Source organism: Schistocerca cancellata, chromosome 9 (genome assembly GCF_023864275.1).
Source record: "Schistocerca cancellata isolate TAMUIC-IGC-003103 chromosome 9, iqSchCanc2.1, whole genome shotgun sequence".
In the NCBI taxonomy this organism is placed as follows: domain Eukaryota; kingdom Metazoa; phylum Arthropoda; class Insecta; order Orthoptera; family Acrididae; genus Schistocerca; species Schistocerca cancellata.
In genome coordinates, this window is record NC_064634.1 from 223,119,684 (window position 1) to 223,142,102 (window position 22,419).

Genomic DNA, 22,419 nt, shown 5'->3' on the forward strand with positions numbered 1-22,419 from the left:
TACCTCAAGGAAGTGTTATAGGCTCTCTATTGTTCATGATCTATTTTAAAAACATGGGAGACAATCTTAGCGGCCCTCTTAGATTGTTTGCAGATGATTCTGTCATTTACCAGTTTGTAAAATCATCAGAAAACGAATTACAAAATGATTTAGATATCTGTATGGTGCGAAAAGTGGCAATTGACCTTGGATAAAGAAAGGTGTGAAGTTATTCACATGAGTACTAAAAGAAATTTTGATTACGCGATAAGTCACCAAAGGCTGTTAATTCAACTAAATACTTAGGGATGACAATTACAAATAACCTAAATTGGAACGGAAACATAGATAATGTTGTGGGTAGAGCAAACCGAAGACTGCGATTTATTGGCAGAACACTTCGAAGTGAAACAGGTCTATTAAAGAGACTGCTTACATCACGCTTGTCCGCTCTATTCTGGAGTAATTCTGTGCAGTGTGGGATCAGCATCAGGTGGGACTGACGGATAACGTCGAAAAAGTTCAAAGAAAGTCAGCTCGTTTTGTACTATCGCGGAACAGGGGAGAGTGTGCCACAGACATGATACGTGAATTGGAGTGGCAACCATTAAAACAAAAGCGTTTTCCGTTGCGACGGGATCTTCTCATGAAATTTCAATCACCAATTTTCTCCTCCGATTGCGAAATCATTCTGTTGGCACCCGCCTACATAAGGAGAAATGATCATCACAATAAAATAAGAGAAATCAGGACTCGCACAGAAAAATTCAAGTTCTCGTTTTCCCCGCGCGCCGATCGAGAGTGGAACGGTAGAGAGACAGCTTGAAGGTGGTTCATTGAACCCTCTGCCAGGCACTTTATTATGAATAGCAGAGTAATTACGTGGATGTAGATGTAGACTATGAACAAACTATTTCTGGATTAAAACATCTGGTTAAGGTAGTCATCAGCTTGTAAATAATTTATAATATTCGTGACACACAAATGCAGAATTTTCTTATGTTTTAATCCCAGCATTTTCAGCCATAAACCATGTCCTTTGTACATTTTTGGTGAAAAAAGGCAATGTTACTAAAGCACTCTTACATAAAAGTCACGTCAAATGTTTGTATCATTCTTAAGTTCTTACTTACGATTTTGTAAATACACGTTCTTTGTTAATTTGGTATGCTATTAGTATCTCACTTCTGAAGGATTATGACACAAATTATGTCATGGGATAGCCCACTAATCGGTCACACCTTGTTCTTATCGTTTCGCAGGGTTGTGACTATGATAATTTCTGATTACCTTTGCTGTAGATTTTTCAGATATTGGATTTAATAATTATTTAGTTACTGAATGGTACTTTTTTCCTAAAAGAATTGAGGTAAAACTTTTTAGCTATGTATGTTAACATGAACTGGATATTTGCAGTATGGTATTTACCCTATTCTGATAACTTTGTTATGTTTTACTATAAAGAGTCCTTAATCTTTATGACAGTAAAGAATGTTGATATCGATATGTAGAAAAACTTACATAATGTAATTGAAATTCTTTTGTTAATTTTGCTTCTTGAAGATACCGTTTCGTTACAAATGTATGTTGCAGTCTTCACCTTTGAATTTTTTACTAAGAGTTTTGGGCCTTTAACTCCAGTGTATTTCTCGTGGTGGTTACCTTCAGTTAGCTGCTCTTAAGACAGATATCATGCTCGTAATGTTCTAAATGAACGACACTTTTAGTTTTGACATGTAATATTGGCTGCAGATTAATTTTTTGAATAAGTATTTTTTCTGTGGGTACATTCGAAATAATCTTGTGAACTTGTAGGTTATTTCGTTTCTGCATTTGACATCATGTGTGTTTTTTTTTTTTTTTTTTTTTTGTATTCCATACAGGTTCGTGAGCATGTTTCATGACCGAAACCGAACGGAATAAAACATAAATGAATTCAGCATTTATGTGTCATGCATTTTATAGAGTATTTCTGAATTCCATTCATACAAAAATCTGCTATTAGTATCTCACTTCTGAAGGATTATGACACAAATAATGGCCGTTTTTTCCGATGTCATGGCGTTGTCTGTCTGGAATTTTTTTTCCAAGAGCGGGACCAAGTGGTACTCATTAGGTGTTAGATTGAGTTTCCAGCGACATGGTACGACGAGATCCTGTACCCGTAGACCCATATGGGACAGTCATGGCGTTGAAGCACAAAGATCTCCACACTTAGTTTGCTTGAGGGAATTTATTACATGTGGACAAAATCATATTTTATTTACTTTTACGTCGACTTTATAGCCAAACCTTCCATATTGACGTGTGGCAGCCTACTGTACTCTTCATAAAGAACATAATTACAGCAAACTATAAATGCTTTAAGCAGTTTTCTTAGCCTTCCACCTCTTAATGAGGTTTCTTCATAAACGTCAGTGTCAACGTATTTCCACCAACTAGTAAATCCTTTGGTTACATAAAACAAATCAGTGTGCATATTTTCCACTTCACGGCTTTTAAATTACTTTAGCCATTACAAATGTGTAGAAACAAAAGTAAACATGAATGAATGCCTCCTTTGTGATGTGTGAGGATAGCCAATAGATGCAGCTACTTTACCTTGTCTGTAAGACAAATGCCAGAACTGGTGTCTACAGTGGCCTAAAGTTTCTGTCAAATCTGGGACTCTAACCTGAGACCTTTCCATTTCGCAGGCAACTGTTCTACCGACTTTATTACGAATCACGATTCACTACAGGGCCTCATACTTTCAAATTTGGTAACAACTCACCGTCAACCTTCAAACTTCACATCGGGTGCCTCGCGATTAGAACTTTGATAGGTGAACTGGTGTACACAGTTTTGAAATGCCACGGAGTTTTTAATCAGCACACGCATTGCTGCAGACCGAATATTTGTATAATTACGAAATACCTTTACTTCATTGAGTGTATGTAATTTTATTTACATATTTTCGAAGTGAACGTTATCGATATGTTACACGTTGCTAAGTAAGCGAAAGAGTCTTTTCCATGAAGATTGTTCTGCAGAGGGCAGTGCAATAGCGATGTAATTGGATCCTTATGTTAATTTTCGTTTTAATATGATTTATTATGCACTGTAAACTTTAAATAAACAGCTTAAGATGATATTTGATACCATAGGCAAGGCAAAATAAGAAAATTAAAAAAATTGTAGACACCTTATACACGTTGTTAAGTAACCAGTGGCACCTTATTCATTCATATTGTCCCATACAAGTCAGTGTAAGCTATCGGCTTTATGATATTTTATGTTTTAATTCTTAGTAAAATAAATTTACTATTGACTAATTTTACAACCAATTGACCGGATTAGCAGATATCATTTTTCAGTTAGTAACTTAAGTTATTCGTCACGTATAAGATAAGCATTCATTCCTCAGGTTACGAATGACTTGTAAAGAGGGAACTTAACCACACCACACCATTGCCTTTCCAGAAACTGACGGCATCTGGAGACTTTTATAGTTCCTACTCCATGGATCCGTCCCCACACATCAACTTTGTGTATAACTTCATTTTATTTTTATTTATTTATTTATTTTTGAGTCATCAGCCTTCTGATTGGGTTGGTGCGGTCCGCCACGAATTCCTCTTCTGTGCCAACCTCTTCATACTGTATCAGGATAGCACTTGCAACCAATGTCCTCAATTATTTTCTGGGTGTATTCCAATCTCCGTTTTCGTCGACAGTTTTTACCCTTTACAGCTCCCACTAGTTCCGTGGAAGTTATTTCTCGCTGCCTCAACGCATCCCCTGTCATCCTGTCAATTCTTCTTGTCACTGTTTTGCATATATTCATTTTCCTCGTCGATTCTCCGGAGAATTTATCAGTCCACCTCACTTTCAACATTCTTCTTTGACACCACACCTCAAACGCTTCGATTGTCTTCTTCTCCGATTTTCCCATTGTCCATGTTTCGCTACCATCCAATGCTGTGTTTAAAACGTACATTCTCAGAAGTTTCATCCTCGAATTAAGGCCTATATTTGATACTAGTAGACTTGTATTGGCCAGGAATTCCGTTTTTGCCAGTGCTAGTCCGGTTTTTAAATCCTCCTTGCTCCAAACGTCATGGGTTATTTTGTTACCTAGGCAGTGTTCACCAGCCCTGACATTGGGTTTCTCGCTATTCTCATTTCTACTACTTCTCATTATTTACATCTTTCTTCGATTTGCTGTCAGTCCATATACAGTACTCATTAGGCTGTCATTCCATTCAGCAGATCCTGCAATTGGTCTTAACTTTCACTGAGGATAGCAACGTCATCATCGAAATGTATTATTGATGTCCTTTCACTTTGAATTTTAATTCCTGTTCTCAACTTTCCTTTTATTTATCTCATTGCTTCTTAGACGTAAAGATTGAACAGTGGAGGCGAAAGACTACTTCCCTGACCTACATGCTTTTTAATTCGAGCACTTCCATTTCGGTCTTCCACCCTTATTGTTCCCTCTTGGCTCTTGTATGTACTGCATATTACCTGTCTTTCCCTATAGCTTACCCCTATTTTATAAGAATTTCGAACATCTTACATAGTTTGACATTGTCGAACGCTTTCTCTAGATCGACAAATCCAATAAACTTTTCTTGATTTTTCCTTAGTCTTGCTTCCATTATCAACTGCAATGCCAAAACTGCATCTCTACTGATACTACCTTCCATAAAGCCAAACTGATCGTCATATAACACAGCCTCGACTTTCTTTTCCATTCTTCTGTATATTATTCTTGTCAACAGTTTGCATGTATTAGCTGTTAAGCTGATCGTGCGATAATTCACGTAATTGTCGACTCTTGCAATCATCAGAATTGTCTGGATGATGTTTTTCCGAAAGTCAGGTAGTATATTGCTAGACTAATAATTTCTACACAACAACGTGATTATACGTTTGGTTGCCAATTCCCACAATGATTTTAGAAATTCTGATGGACTGTCATTTATCCCTTCTGACTTGTTCGTTCATAAGTCTTCCAAAGCTCATTTAAGTTCTGATTCTAATACTGGACCCCCCCCCCCCCCAATCTCTTCTACCTAGATCCCAGTTTGTTTTTCTGTAACGTCGATAGACTCGTTTTTCCCCCAACTGAGGCCTTCGATGTACTATTTCCAAGAAGCCGCTCTCTCCTCTGCGTTTCACAGAGGAAAGAGCGGACAGGTGCAAAGGTAAAGTGAAAGCTTCTATTAAAAGAAAGGGTACATTAAGAGTTCAGTGGGAATTCGACTGGATTAAACAGAGGTATTTCCATTGAACATTTAATGATACCACTATTGCTTTTAATTTCACCGAAGGCTGCTTTGACTTTTCTATACGCTGAGTCATTCCTTCCAACAATCATTTCTTTTTCGATTTCTTCACATTTTACATGTAGCCATTTCGCCTTAGATTTCCTGCACTTCCTGTTTATTTCTTTCCCTACTGACTTGAATTTCTGTAATCATGAATCTTCCTGAACATTTCTGTTCTTTAATCGATTAACTAAAGTATTTCTCCTGTTACCCATTGTTTCTTTGCAGTTACCTTCTTTGTATCTACGTTTTTCTTTCCAGCTTCTGTGATAACCCTTTTTAGAGAGGTCCATTCCTCTCAAACTGAACTGCGTACTGAGCTGATCCGTATTGTAGTATCTATACACTCAGAGAAGCGTATCTCTTCATTCCTTGACTTCTGCGTCCCACTCATTTGCGCACAAGTTCTTGCTGACTAGTCTCTTAAACTTCAGCCTCCTCTTCATCACTACTAAATTATGATCTGAGTCTACATCCGCTCCTTGGCACGTTTTACAATGCCCCAGTATCTGATTTCGGAATCTCTGCCTGTCCATAATGTAATGTAAAATCTTCCCGTATCTCCTAGCCTTTCGCGACTACATCTTCTGCTGTTGTGATTCCCGAACAAATTATTTGCCATAACTAGCTGAAGTTTAATGATGAACTCAATAAACTTTCTCCTGTCTCATTCCTACTACCAAGCTCATATTCTCCGTAACTCTTTCATCTGCATCTTCCTCTACAACCACATTACAATTCCCCATGACTATTAGATCACCCTTTACATACTGAATTACCCATTCAGTATTCTCATATAGTTCCTCTGTCTCTTCATTGTCGGCCTGCGGTGTCGCCACTTATATCTGGCGTCGGCATGTATAACTGAACTATTGTTGTCGATACTGATGAGAACAACCCATCACCGAACTGTTCACAGTAGCTTCCTCTCCGCCCTACTTTCCTATTGATAAGAAATTATACTCCACTTATGCTATTTTCTGCTGTCTTATGACCAGAAGTCCTTGTCTTCTCTTCATTTGACATCACTGATCCCCACTATATTTAGACTGAGCCTTAGCATTTCCTTTTCAAATTTTCTAATTTCCCTACTACGATCAAACTTCTAATGTTCCACGCCCCCATTCGTAGAACATTATCTTTTCGATTCTTATTCAATCTTTTCTCACGGTCGCCTCCTCCTTGTCAGTCCATTCCCAGAGACCCGGATGGGGGAATAACGAGGAATTATTTGCCAGTGGAGAGATCATCATGGCACTTTTTTGAATTACAACCCACACGTTCTGTGTATACGCATTATGTGTCTTCAGTGCAGTGGTTTCCATTGAAATCTGCATCCTCATGCCGATGATCATTGCTGATTTTTTCCCCTTTAGGGGCAGTTTACCACGTCAAGGGCAAGATAGTGCCCTGAATCTCTGTACGCTCTCCCGTCCACTTTGACAAGGCCATTAGTGAATGAGTCTGACTTCTTAAGCCGAAAATCTTTGGCCGTCATTGATGATGATTTTTATTCAGAATTTAAGCGTGACGGGATTCGAACTCGGGGCCGGATCAAAACGCTACCCTAGATCACAGTCTACGTTTTTGATTTTATTGCATTACTTATATTTTATTTGTGTGTCCCTCAGTATTTGTAGCACTATGTATTCCAGAGTGTAGTCTAAAGGTGGTCTGCTTTTGGACTGAAATCGGGAACCAATAAATGTAATTTGTGCAATGTAGGCTGTTTTTGTAAGATCGTCGAGATAACCTTTAAAGGAATCCGGGATATTAATAGATGCTCCGTATAAATTTTCAGAGAATTTGTAATTAGGTAGCAGTTCATAGAAACTGGTATCTGTAACTCGCCGAAAAAATCCCTATATGGAAGACATTCAAGAATATTGTAGTCATCTTTTTCTTTCACGCAGTTCCTGAAAGAATGTCGAGCAGACAAAGTTCTGGAACTGCCATCAACTCGAACCGAAGAGGAGGACAAAGCTTTGTTGCGGTCTTCACAAAATGCCGCGAAGTTCCCTTTACTGAGACGGAAACTTCGGAACTTGTGAGAATTCTTCAAAACCATCGAGAACTAGTGAAGGTACAAAGTGGAGTGCGCTTGAGAGGAGAAGGTTTTATCCGCTGAATACACAGTCATTACGAACGATAACGGCATGCGCGCTGGTATTTACAAATAATTAAGGGGCAGATTGTAGGAGAATAAACGGATACAATTTCGTTACATCTAATCTCTTTGCCCACCCTAAAAATGAACCTATTAACCAGCTGAAGTTCAGCTGCAGAATACAATGCATTTCTTAGAACGATCGGCTCTTTCATGAAGTGTACCTACGAAAAGGAACAGTGAGAGAAACTAATTTCAGTACCAAACTGATACAGAGTTAATTATCATCGCCCTCAGCTCTTTCTAAAGCGAAATGTTGAGGACAGATGTACCGGCACAGGTCGAAAATGATTATCACAGCTCGACTATGACTTGTAAACAAATTCAAGTAGGTGTCTAAGTTTTAAATGCTTAAAAAGATATAATAGCACTCTCCCAATTGATCCTGTAGTTTGATCCAGAATGAAATGTTGAGTCCTTGTACATTTTCATTCATCCATTGGGAAAGCGGTATTTATGGTCTACTGAGTATGGATCTAGTGTCGAAACTTGTACAAATAGTGAGCATTGGCTAAAATAATCTTCGTAGTCGTGAGCTTACAAGCAGTATGTCCTATATAACGGGTGTCCCACTCGTAAGGGGCTCTAGGAAAAGTGTTATAGAAATCTTAATAAAAGAGGATATGAAACCAGACTTGTATGTGATATTCCTTTATGGCTAAGAAATAAAGGTACATTACGAGATGTGATGAAAGTGACCTCACGTACATGTATTTCAACATGGCGCTGCTTGCTCGTGAATGTTACTAAGTGAGAATTGGGCACGACTGCTTCGATTTCACGACGGATATTCTCAGGCCAGTCATCGAAGGGGTGTGATATGTTCTTGTACACATTACCTTTAAGATGGCCCCACAGAAAAGCTCGGGAGAGGGAGGGGGGGTGATTAAACGCAAGTGATTTTCTGTGCGACGCCAACAATCGAGTCTTTGTCTCACCCACACATTCCTTCGAGAACAGCTGGCACCTCCCACCTTGCAGATCTATGTTCCCTTTGTCTCCAGCTTTGTGTCCAAGCCTTGAAGCAGAGTTTAGATGGTTTATGTCGAAAAGTTCTAAAAACAGTCACCGACATGTCTTAAAGGAACCACTTATGCAATTTATGTCGAAAAGTTCTAAAAACAGTCACCGACATGTCTTAAAGGAACCACTTATGCAATATTGCTTCACAAGGAACACAGGTTCTTCCACTGAATATCGATAAAACGTCAGAATCAAACAGGACTGAGAGAAGAAGGGTGCAAAGAACACAACGAACAATGAGCCATGCTACACTGAAACACGAGGCCCACCCACAGCTCACGGAACCTCATTGTTACCATATTGCCCAGATGTTCGACGTCGACAAGGTAAGTGCGAACACGCTGTGAAATTCAAAACTCCAGGAGTAATATTCACGAACATACAGAGCTGTGTTGTACTGAATGTACAGATGGGGGGGGGGGGGGGGGCAGGGAGGGGGAAGGTCACTTCCAGCAATTGTAATGTGCCTATATTTCTCAACCAACAAGGTATGTCATGTACAAATTTGGCTTCTTATCCTCTCATATTAAGATGTTTGTAACACTTTTCCTTTGCTCCTTACAAGTGGAATACCCCATTATGAAAAAAGCAGGGTTGAGTTGAGTGTCATGCTGATGTCGACTGCAGTGGGAAAGCAAAATCAGGTTGATTGGAATTGTTGTGGCTGAGAGTGAATGGGGGCTGCAGAGCTGTCGGGTGGGGGGGGGGAGGAGGGGGGTAGTAAACGGGAATTCGGCCCGTGTCGTTTTGTACTCCGTACGGCCAGATGCTCACAACCAACGACCAACGGGCCAACAAGTCTAGGGTTTGGTTGCGTCGATGCATGAGGTCTCAAATATTCAAAAAAAGCAATTAAACTGGTTGCAGACTAGCTACAGAAAATGTGATTACAGCTCTAAATTCCTGAAAAATTAAAACTGTGTAGCGGAGTGCCTTACCTCTCGTCTCGTTGGTGTAGAACTCTTTGGGCTTTAATTTGCGATAGCGTGAAGACTAAGTAACTGGAAAAATTCGTTAACGATGTTCAATCGTGTTTCTCGTTGTAAACGAGGAAAGACTTTGATGTATCCTATGATTTATTAATATATGATCCACAACCTATGTGCAACGTTAATACATTACTGGCCATTAAAATTGTTACACCACGAAGATGACGTGCTACAGAGGCGAAATTTTACCGACAGGAAGAAGATGCCGTGATATGCAAATGATTAGATTTTCAGAGCATTCACACAAGGTTGGCGCCGGTGGCGACACCTAAAACGTGCTGACATGAGGAAAGTTTCCAACCGATTTCTCATACACAAACAGCAGTGGACCGGCGTTGTCTGGTGAAACGTTGTTGTGATGCCTCGTGTAAGGAGGAGAAATGCGTACCATCACGCTTCCGACTTTGATAAAGGTCGGATTGTAGCCTATCGCGATTGCGGTTTATCGTATCGCGACATTGCTGCTCGCGTTGGTCGAGAGCCAATGACTGTTAGCAGAATATGGAGTCGGTGGGTTCAGGAGGGTAATACGGAACGCCGTGCTGTATCCCAACGGCCTCGTATCACTAGCAGTCGAGATGACAGGCATCTTATCCGCATGGCTGTAACTGATCGTGCAGCCGCCTCTCGATCCCTGAGTCAAAAAATGGGGACGTTTGCATGACAACAACCATCTGCACGAACAGTTTGACGATGTTTGCAGCAGCATGGACTATCAGCTCGGAGACCGTGGCTGCGGTTACCCTTGACGCTGCATCACAGACAAGAGCGCCTGCGATGGTGTACTGAACGACGAACCTGGGTACACTAATGGCAAAACGTCATTATTTCGGATGAATCCAGGTTCTGTTTACAGCATCATGATGGTCTTATCCGTGTTTGGCGACATCGCGGTGAACGCATATTGGAAGCTTGTATTCGTCATCACCATACTGCCGTATCACTCTGCGTGATGGTATGGGGTGCCATTGGTTACACGTCTCGGTCGCCTGTTGTTCGTATTGACGGCACTTTGAACAGTGGACGTTACATTTCAGATGTGTTACGAACCGTGGCTCTACCCATCATTCGATCCCTGCGAAACCCTACATTTCAGCAGGATAGTGCACGACCGCATGTTGCAGGTCCTGTACGGGCCTTTCTGGATACAGAAAATGTTGGACTGCTGCCCTGGCCAGCACATTCTCCAGATCTCTCACCAACTGAAAACGTCTGGTCAATGGTGGCCGAGCAATAATACCCGTGTCACTACTCTTGATGAACTGTGGTATCGTGTTGAAGCTGCATGGGCAGCTGTACCTGTACACGCCATCCAAGCTTTGTTTGACTCAATGCCCAGGCGTATCAAGGCCGTTATTACGGCCAGTGGTGGTTGATCCTGATTTCTCAGGATCTATCCACCCGAATTGCGTGAAAATGTGATCACATGTCAGTTGTAGTATAATATATTTGTCCAATGAATACCCGTTTATCATCTGCATTTCTTCTTGGTGTAGCACTTTTAATGGCCAGTAGTGTATATAGCCTATCGCGAGAAGGATTACGTCTGACCTCTATAAGGAGATGGGCACGCATTAGTACAAGCCATTTTCATCTTTAGTGAACAAACTGAGATTGTTGCAAATTTATCTGGAAAAACATTATTATGGCAACTGAAGGACGCTCCTCTCATAGCTTACATCAATATACATTAAACGGTAATTGTTAATAATATCATACTGTCGTCTGAGAACGTCAGAAACTACTTTAACCAAATAAATTCTAAGAAAATTAGCAAGTAATGAGAAACATTATTTTCGAAAAAAAAAGCTTCCAGCAAGTGACAGTATATGCTTAAAAAGCAAATGGTCAACAACAAAAGATTTAAAAATAATGTATCCTATGTGCTTCCTGTTTATGTCAGTTCATTTACAGAAAAACAATTATCGGTGATGATGGAAATCGACCCAAATAAAGAGACAGAGCTTAAACCGATTTAAATTCAAAAAAGAAAGATACGTTAAATGTCTCTAAAAAAGTTGGTAAGCCTGGTCTTTCTTATGTGTAACTGAAAAGGTAAAAGAAGTATTAAGTGAAACTACTCTCACCCGGAGACTGAGCGGATACATTCGTATAACGGACCTAACCTTCAGAGATAGTAGGTTGTTTGACATTAAGTGAAAGTACTCAAGCCTGGGGAGTGAGTGCATGACACTCATATAGCTGACGTGGCCGTACAGACTAGTTTCATTCGGTCGTTGCATTCGACTGGAAAATCTGACTGAAGGTGAGAAAATAAAGGAATCCACTAACTAATCTGTTGTTAAAGCTAGTAGATTGCTCCATCACTAGTTTGTGCGTGCACATATTTTTCCTTTCTGACTTTCAACTGTTGTCCTGTCTCATTTACAGCTGTAATTATCGGCGGGTGCTGTCGAGACGGAATCAGTGTACTGACTGCTTGCGACGTATGTTTCCCATCCTTGTGGTCGGATCTGAGAGTATTCTGAAAGTAGTTGGATTGCTACAGGATATTAATTTGTGGCGTAAGTTTAGCGACAATTTCACCACTGTCTCGCGGGTCGAAGCGACGCTGCCGATATTTATTTAGCGTGATTTAACAACGCAGCAGTGGAGAGGAATATTTCGGTTCCACCAATTAACGTTTCCGAGGAAATCGGAGGAACAATAGGTCGCTTAATTTTTCTCAGGTGCTGCTTTGCTTTAACTAGTGAACCGTAAAAGGTTTCCCTCACCGATTTAAGCATGAAGACGCAACTCTCAATCTTTTTCGAGAAAATCGATTTGAAATCCTTTGGCGTCTTTATATTCGTTGTACGCTCGTAAGTATTCTCCCCCGAGTCCTTTTGCATTTCCCTCCTCTGCCTTTTCCCATTCCCTCTCGCGTCTGCCCTGCCCCTCCCCCTCCCCCTTATGAGTCCTCACTCTCCTTTGGTTTCTCCCCCCCCCCTTTCGTTTTTCCTCTCCTCCCTCCTTCTCTTGCGATCAGAAACCAGACTGTCGCCATGTTTTTTTAATTGTCTGTCTACTATGTTACTTGTCTGCTTCCTGCGTATTTTATTAGCATTGCCAACCCTTTGCTTTATGTTTTACCTTTCCACAATTTTCCGGCGTTTTAAAATTTAAGCCACCGTTTTATCGCCTGCTTTTACTGTTTCTTCTCTTCTTACGTTTTAAAAAGTCTGTAGGCTGCAGAGCAGCGTACTAAGCTGCTGCCAGCCCGCCCCCTTCGGGGGAAATCGAAATTCAATAAAGGAAAAAAAAGTAAGTATTCAAGCAGCCCGCAGCCGAGTGAGTCATTCCCGCCTCGTGCGCTAGGCGAGTAGGTTCTGCCCATTCCCGCCTCTAGCGTAGCGCTGTGAAAGCTTCCTTGTTTATCCTCAGTGTTGTGTGAGTACTTGAGTGCGTGACATCGTTGTTTGTCTTTTGGCGTCTCGTGTATGTGATTAAGTTTTGACACGGCGTTGTCTTGCGCCGTGATGTCATCCATGGCTCCCAGGAACGTTCCACGCACAGGTACTGTCGGTTTAAGTTTTTACAGGTCCATAGGCGTGTGCAGACAAGTTCTTTAGAAATTCATGATTGGCTTGTAGGTACGATCAAGGTCACTCCAGAGCAGGTTCACACGGCTTGCTGCTCTTCTGAATCGTATGTGTCTCATGCCAAGTTTCTACAGGGTGTTTCAAAAATGACCGGTATATTTGAAACGGCAATAAAAACTAAACGAGCAGCGATATAAATACACCGTTTGTTGCAATATGCTTGGGACAACAGTACATTTTCAGGCGGACAAACTTTCGAAATTACAGTAGTTACAATTTTCAACAACAGATGGCGCTGCAAGTGATGTGAACGACATAGAAGACAACGCAGTCTGTGGGTGCGCCATTCTGTACGTCGTCTTTCTGCTGTAAGCGTGTGCTGTTCACAACGTGCAAGTGTGCTGTAGACAACACATGGTTTATCCCTTAGAACAGAGGATTTTTCTGGTGTTGGAATTCCACCGCCTAGAACACAGTGTTGTTGCAACAAGACTAAGTTTTCAACGGAGGTTTAATGTAACCAAAGGACCGAAAAGCGATACAATAAAGGATCTGTTTGAAAAATTTCAACGGACTGGGAACGTGACGGATGAACGTGCTGGAAAGGTAGGGCGACCGCGTACGGCAACCACAGAGGGCAACGCGCAGCTAGTGCAGCAGGTGATCCAACAGCGGCCTCGGGTTTCCGTTCGCCGTATTGCAGCTGCGGTCCAAATGACGCCAACGTCCACGTATCGTCTCATGCGCCAGAGTTTACACCTCTATCCATACAAAATTCAAACGCGGCAACCCCTCAGTGCTGCTACCGTTGCTGCACGAGAGACATTCGCTAACGATATAGTGCACAGGATTGATGACGGCGATATGCATGTGGGCAGCATTTGGTTTACTGACGAAGCTTATTTTTACCTGGACGGCTTCGTCAATAAACAGAACTGGCGCATATGGGGAACCGAAAAGCCCCATGTTGCAGTCCCATCGTCCCTGCATCCTCAAAAAGTACTGGTCTGGGCCGCCATTTCTTCCAAAGGAATCATTGGCCCATTTTTCAGATCCGAAACGATTACTGCATCACGCTATCTGGACATTCTTCGTGAATTTGTGGCGGTACAAACTGCCTTAGACGACACTGCGAACACCTCGCGGTTTATGCAAGATGGTGCCCGGCCACATCGCACGGCCGGCGTCTTTAATTTCCTGAATGAATATTTCGATGATCGTGTGATTGCTTTGGGCTATCCGAAACATACAGGAGGCAGCGTGGATTGGCCTCCCTATTCGCCAGACATGAACCCCTGTGACTTCTTTCTGTGGGGACACTTGAAAGACCAGGTGTACCGCCAGAATCCAGAAACAATTGAACAGCTGAACCAGTACATCTCATCTGCATGTGAAGCCATTCCGCCAGACACGTTGTCAAAGGTTTCGGGTAATTTCATTCAGAGACTACGCCATATTATTGCTACGCATGGTGGATATGAGGAAAATATCGTACTATAGAGTTTCCCAGACCGCAGCGCCATCTGTTGTTGAAAATTGTAACTACTGTGATTTCGAAAGTTTGTCTGCCTGAAAATGTACTGTTGTCCCAAGCATACTGCAACAAACGGTGTATTTCTATCGCTGCTCGTTTAGTTTTTATTGCCGTTTCAAATATACCGGTCATTTTTGAAACACCCTGTAGATACGCTGTAGGTTGAACCACTCGTTTTGCGCCACGGACAAGAAGTCCCTTTCACTCACCGCGATGGCTCTACTAGTGTGGTTATTCTGGAGAACACGGAGGTGGAATAAGCGAATGTTAGGTTGTTTAACCTTCTACCAGAATTTGATGACAATTTCTTAAAGACCGGTCTGCTACAATCTGGGGACGGACGGAATGTAGGAGGAAACGCTGGTCCGCTCAGCATCGTTTACAGATTTTAATGGAGTTCGATCCGTGGACAGGTGTATTGATACCGGGTACATCTAATTTACACGGGACAAGAAGGGACCTGTTCCGTATGTAACGGGAGTGGACACCTCCGCTCAAATTGCCTGCATCTTGAAACCTGGTTGTGAACAACGTAAATAGCTAACTTTAGCGGACCTGGTTCCCCCAGTGACAGCCATTGTGCGTAACCAAGTCTCTGAGGGCTAACGCGAACCCTCGTGTGATGCTTCACATTTCTGCTGCTAACCTCGTGAAGGGACTTTGCCTTAGTAGCTTCCGTCCCGCCACCACCTCCGTCTCAAAACTTGTGTAAACGGGGGCAAGATGGTGAGCCGTCAGACGATTCCTCTTCCGTTCTCCGTTCTACTGGAAAGATTCCGTTGGAGGGGGCCTCTCGCATCACCGAATTCAGACCTGATGATAACATGTCGGTTGCTGTTCAAGTTTCGGAAGCATCCAGCACCCCTCCGATATGACTCCCGAGACCGAGACCGCTTCTTCGGAATCACATGAGGAAGACCTCTTTCATAGCTCCGTACTGTATCGAAGCACTTGCCAGACATCCCTGAGTCTGTAACATACTTCCACCCTTCTTCTGCTCCCACAGGTGGGGAAAGCACGTCACATGCCGCTGATGATCAGAAGTATGCCAATGGAACACGCGGCGGCGATAAATGATGTACCGTCAGTTTTCGTTTCCGTTGATTTCCAGGAGCCACACCTTCCACCTATGGATGAGTGGGCCATATTCTCTGAACCTGATACGAATTTCCACATGACCCCTGCCCCCCGCCACCACATTGCTCCTTGCGGCAGTCACCTTCCCGCACAGCCGCAAACAAACAGTGCTTTCAGCCTGAGTGCGCGGCATCGCTAAAAAGAAAAACAATGAAAGAATATGAAAGAGAAGGCTCCTCCTCTTTACATTCAGATTCAGCCGTCGACTCTGCCATGAACTGTGATACATGACTTTAAACGTCACTTGTAAGTTATCAGTTGCTTCGTTTCGGTGATAAATAGATCCAATGACTCTGAGCACTATGGGACTCAACTGCTGTGGTCATAAGTCCCCTAGAACTTAGAACTACTTAAACCTAACTAACCTAAGGACATCACACAACACCCAGCCATCACGAGGCAGAGAAAATCCCTAACCCCGCCGGGAATCGAACCCGGGAACCCGGGCGTGGGAAGCGAGAACGCTACCGCACGACCACGAGATGCGGGCAAATAGATCCAAGTACATACATTTCTCACCTTGAATGTGAACAGAATTAGTTCCGAGCTTAGACTTACGGCGCTCCAACAATTTATGTACGATTCAAGTGCAAATGTGATCTTTTTGCAAGAAGAGTTATTTGACCATTTCTCTACTTCCGCCTTTTCTGTTTTCTTTAATGTGTTTCCCGAAGTGTCTACTGGTACCGTGTTATCTTACAGAGAGGGAATAGCGCTGAGTGATTTCGAAGTTCTCGGTAACGGCTGAGGAATAGGCTTCTTAATTCCACTTTATGACCTTTCATGCTCTGGTCGTTCCACAGATCATGCAAGTTTTTATAAGGAGAATATAGTTTATTTATTTCACAAAACACCGCAGGAACTTCTGTTAGACGGAGATTTTAGTTGTGTGCTGTGGATCGAACACCTAATTTTAATTTAAGTAAGGAACTGGATGATTTGTTGCGCTCTTCGCAAATACGCAATGGGTATAAGTATTTCACAACTACTTCCAGCAGCAGACTCGATAGCTTTTATCTTTCCGATTATTTATGTGGGCAGCTCTTAGCGATAGACGTGATACCCATTTGTTTCACTGATCACTGTTCGTTGGCCGGTGTGGCCGAGCGGTTGTAGGCGCTTCAGTCTGGATCCGCGCGACCGCTACGGTCGCAGGTTCGAATCCTGCCTCGGGCATGAATGTGTATGATGTACTTAGGTTAGGTTAGTTCGGTTTAAGTAGTTCTAAGTTCTAGGGGACTGATGACCTCCGAAGTGCAGTCCCATAGTGCTCAGTCATTTGGACGATTTAACTATAAATCACGTGTCGCCTCCCCTGGATGTTGAACATCCCTCTTAAAGGATCCTTCCCTTGAGATTCTCGTTCTAGAGGTTTGAGCCCCTAGCTTGTATTCGCAGGACCGTTATCCTTCTCTTATGCAATGGCGCTCAGGGCATGACAAACCTTTGCTCCAAAAAGCGTTAATCAGTTCCGGTCCTGAGAGGGCAAGGCTTCTCCGTCGGACCCAGGAATTTTATTATTACGTCTCGCGACAACTTTACGACGCTGCCAGAGAAGCTCCCTTACGGATTATGGATGTCCGTTACGTTAAGACGAAGCTTATTCAGTTAGAGAGACAACAAATGGAAGGATTTAAAAGTGCGATCAAAATCCTGCTCCTTTCTACAGGATGAATTAACCTCCTTATATCACTTTATCCCGTTTGGGAACGCTCTGAACAAGAGCATGTATCGCATCCCTCACTCACACTGATGGTCCCGTACTGATGTCCCAACGTGACACATTCAGAGAGTTCTATAACTACTCTGCCGACCTCTCTAATGTACCTGTTACTGATACGATCGTCCCTGATGCATTTACTCCTCTCATGGACTACATATTTACGAATTTCAGTCTTTTCTCGCCATGATATATATCGCTTCACTGTTGGTTCACGATCGCAAAACTCCCCGGTACTAGACGATATTTCCAAGGAATTTTATGTACATGCTTGACCTCTTATAGGTGATACCAATTCGTCACTGGTAAATTTGCTGTCAAAGAAAAAAAAAACACTCATCAAGTGGTAAGTTTCAGGAACGCGAGGCAAAAAAGGAAAGTAAACGCTTAGTCTAATAAACGCGAGGTCCCTGGATCGAATTTCGCTGATGGTACTTTCTTTCATTCCCATGTAACTCTAACAAGTTTTATTGTGACTGTACAAATTATTAATATTTAATAGTTCTTTTATCATTTGCAGCACATTTGTCCCGAATAAAGGAATAGTTTTTCGTAAGGACATTGTAAATAAAAAAGGATACACGAGAACTGCCAATCAAATCAATATAAGACTTTCATTTACATAATTGCATCTAAATTTGTCACAACTATTACATGTAATCATGTTGATCGTAGAAACATGGAATACAATAATTGTTATTGCAACACACAGAAAGTGTGATGATCGAGTTTGTGTTACATATACGAAGTTTTCTAATTTGTCTGTTGCACAACGAACTTAGTTTACATTAAGAAACGGTACCCGATGATCACTCTAGCGGCGTACTGTGCGTACCGGACAACTCATAGCGTACGATTGATTGAATTTTTGTGTAGTCTTGTGTAGAAGTTATCTCTCTATTCTGCTCGATGTTGTATGCACATGAAACTACCTCGTATTAGCTTAGCCCGGGCTTCAAGAGGGCTAGCAACCACTGAGAGTACGTATGTAGGCCTAAAATTTTCAAACACGATTTTTTCGGAAACGATTGACAGTAGCCTCTTACTGTTCACACACGTTGAAGTCCTGGTCGTGCCCTACACGCAAAGTCAATATGAATGAAATTTGGTAGATGAAGTTCGTACGTTCTCCCTGTAAGAGTGCGTTGGCTTTATTAGCAGCGGCCGTAACGTCCAAAATTAAGGTTCATCTGCTACAATGAAAATGTCAATAACTCGGAGGAAAGGTACTTTACACACATATGAACATTAAATAAAATCAGTTATTTTATGTTAACGAAGAATTATTATATTCTGAGATAACGGAAATTATCGCATCACAGAACTTTCCATCCTTGTAATAAAATGTTAGCTTACAAGTCTGCGTCTTATTCTTCCAAGGACTCGAACAGCAGTATCACAGTCTTTACACAATTATTCTTAACAGTGAACATTGCCTTTTCTTTGATTTTGTTGCACCGCAGACACGACTATTATCTTAGTTTATTGGATTTTGTGCTTTTGTCACTTCGTGTCTTTCCACACACAACAAAGTATTTACTTAGCGCGCTTTTTCCATTTAGAGGCAATGATACAGGGTATAGAGTGATAAAGTACAGTAGACCGTCGGTTATCTGTATTAATTACGGGGCAGAGGTGTTCGGAAAACTCGTTGATTTGGGTAACCGAACCATATACTTTAACAGTTTATCAATAAAAGATACATATTTTTATAATAACATAAATCTCTTATATTATTACAGAGGCAAGTACAGTAGGAAGGTCTGCAGCGCAGCCTACTAAACAAAAAATGTAATACATGTATTTTCCATGTACAGTATATACTTATAGAATTAACGCTTTAAAAATATCTTTCATTTGGCTGTCTAAAGCCGCGTGAAGACCGGCCACTCCGCGCTGCGCAAAACCAAGAAAAGTAGTTCGGCGTAGTGCGGCGCGGCCGGTGTGGACATCAAACCGCGCCGCTCTGAGCAACAACGTATTAGCTTTGCGCAGTGTCAGTGCATCAATGGAAGTGGTTCGTTCGTGCGCGCTCTGCTTGGACGAAGTTTCTCGTTTTGCATTTTTACTCACGTATGCGCACGCACACCGGAACATTGCCGTGAGCCTACGAACATTCTGCTCCATTCTGTGCTGTTCTGTCTTCGTCTGCGCTGTTGTACGGTATTCTGCATATCGCGTTTGTGCACGACGCGGCGCTGCGCGGCTCGGCACGTACGGTGTGGATGTAGCTTAAGCAAACTTACCGGTTTACGAGCAGTTAGGTCACGCTCTTTTATTTTCAGGTCAGATGTATGATATTGGCTGCTTATATCTTGAGCTTCAAACCAACGTAAGGCAAATGCTTGGAACCATCGTGTATATTATCGTCTTCATTTCCTGGATCACAAGTTGACACGACGCAGGCGGCATCAGCTTTATCGATGACGGCGTTTACAATTTCACTATCTTGCATGTTTTGCTACCTTGGGTCTGCATTGTCGACACTCGACACACTCTTTTAGCATATGAGAATTTCGGACATACCATTCTGTTCGTCATTTTCAACTAGACTTCGAGAATTTTTCACCGTACTCAAAATTTTACGCGAAGCTTCTTGCTATTTCTCTTTCTTTACACTACCTCATACAGCTCCGATCATTTATGGTGTTCCTGTCAGATCGATATTTCTATAATTTCTTAAGTCATTATCCCTCCTCTTCTCTTTCCAACAATAACTGACATAACAATTAGTTTCTGTTATACCATTTGAAACTGCCAATAACGCCATGATCCGTGGCCTATAATAAGGAAGTAATGTAAGGTTGAAGAAAAATCACTTTTATGAACTCATCCTTTCCGTTTCCGTTATCACGTGGTGGATGAGTTGGTGCATTGTCAAGGAGCAGTAATGTTTTCTCCTTTTTGCCATTATTTAACTGATTAACTTTTACAGAGAGTACAAAAACTTCCACAAACCGTTCCGTGAAAAGCGCATTTTTCATCCAGGCGCTCTTTTGTGAGGTGTAAACGATAGGCATCAATGATATATTAACTTGTTTCAAGTAACGCGGTTTCTTACTTTTATTCGTGTCGAGCGCACCAGTAGCATTAGCAGAAGTTAAAGCAGTGCCACTTTCTTACTTATTTTAGGATCAGTTGTTGCTAATTCACGACGTGAAGCCGGACTTTCTTCTTGCCTCAATATGTCCTTTAGTCTGATTTTGAAAGAATCAGCTGCTACAAAATCAGTAGACAGTTCCCTCCTTGTAGTTGACGTTCTTGAAAGCCAGATCTTGACTTACAGCGTTTTAACCAGCCCGTTCTTCCTTTAAAATTCGACTGCTCTCCAAAATATTCATTATTAAAAACTTCCTTTTCACATAACATGGGACCAGAGACAGGTTCTCTTTATAGTTTATTTTGCATAAACCACCTGTTAACAGCATCATCTAGATCCGTGGATGTGGCGAGCTTCACAGCATTAAGACTTAAATTCCTGATTCTCGTCTTTTTTTCATAATTGTTGACTTAAGAATTTTTTAATCATTAGCGAATTTGGTCACAGATTCTCTTTCCTCTAACCTTTTGATTAATCTTGTGTATATCTCTTATAGATAGGGCAATATGTTTACATTTAGGCATTTCATAACGAAAGTTTAGTTTATGCAGCAAAGCTGACACAAATGATTGTAACAGAGGGAGGACAGTGACTATTGCTGGCAACTCGGTATAGTTGTTTGCGGGAGGGGTAAGGGGTCAAGACTGTAAATACAATATACGGCAACCTTTGGCATGCAAGAGAACGTTTCTTCTCACATGGATCGACATACATAAATCATGAATGTAGCATAAGGGAATAGTATTTTTTTCATCGCAAAGAATTCAGTTCCAGGTTCCTTTCAGGAGAATCGAGGTTCTAATCTCCTTCTGGATATCCACATTTGGGCTTTCCATAGTTTTCCTAAATGGTTTAAGGCAAATAACGGAATGGTTCTTTAACAAAAGGACACAGCCGATTTCCTTCCCCAGTACGAGCATATTGTATTCGTTTCTTGTTCCAACATTGACAGATTCTGAAGAGCTATAAGGAAGCCCTTTAACGATTTCTCCAATAGATATCGAAATCGCAATTCCATTTCATCGTCGTAATTTGCTAGTTGGTCCCTAACAGTTGCAGTGGGCTGGGTGATATAGCAGACCCTTATCAGTTAGAGGGTCCTCACAACAGATAAGCAACGTAGGCTGCCGATCTCCCTTCAAGAGCTCAGAACGACGAATGCTGTCGAAGTTTGGCATAGAAAACAGAACTCCTCAATAAATCAGAAACATCCAAATGTATACTTTCTGATTCAAAACCTGGAGGAGGAGGCAGTGAATGCTATTTTTGAAATTAAAAAAAGATTCCATTGGCCTACCTCTTCAAAAAAGAAAGAAAAGGTACATAGATATTGACAAAACAACAGACTTTCCGGATACACATGGAACTACTTTGTGAAACACCATGTGACAGAGATCCACCAATTGGAAATAATTGACTGTGTAGCACTCCGCCGAATCAACGATATAATCACGCCAGCAGTGTCAGACAGGCAGCGTGTACCTACAGTGAACAGCTCCAGCTAATATCTACGCCTCGTCTAGCATAGTAGACACTCACTGTAGCATTCAGTAGAAATCGTGTAGACTATTATTTCGGTTATTATTTTCTTTTCTTTGTCTTGTACTCTCGTGATTTTTCCACCACAAGGATTGTTGTGCTTCTTGTTGTTCTAGCATTTGGCAATTAGTGCACGCCAAGAAGGTGTTTTATTTATAACAAAGTGTGTTCAAACTTGATCGTTCGTTCTTTACTGCTGATCATAGGACACTACACTGGGCGCGGCGGCTTCATCAGTTTCCTGACCGGTGTGATGCAGCTCTTTTTGTCAGAGTTTCCAATACATTCCTTTCCTCGTTGATACTCTGGAGAACCTCCTCGTTCATTACCTTATCAGTCCCCGTCATTTTCAGTAATCTTCTGTAGCACCCCAT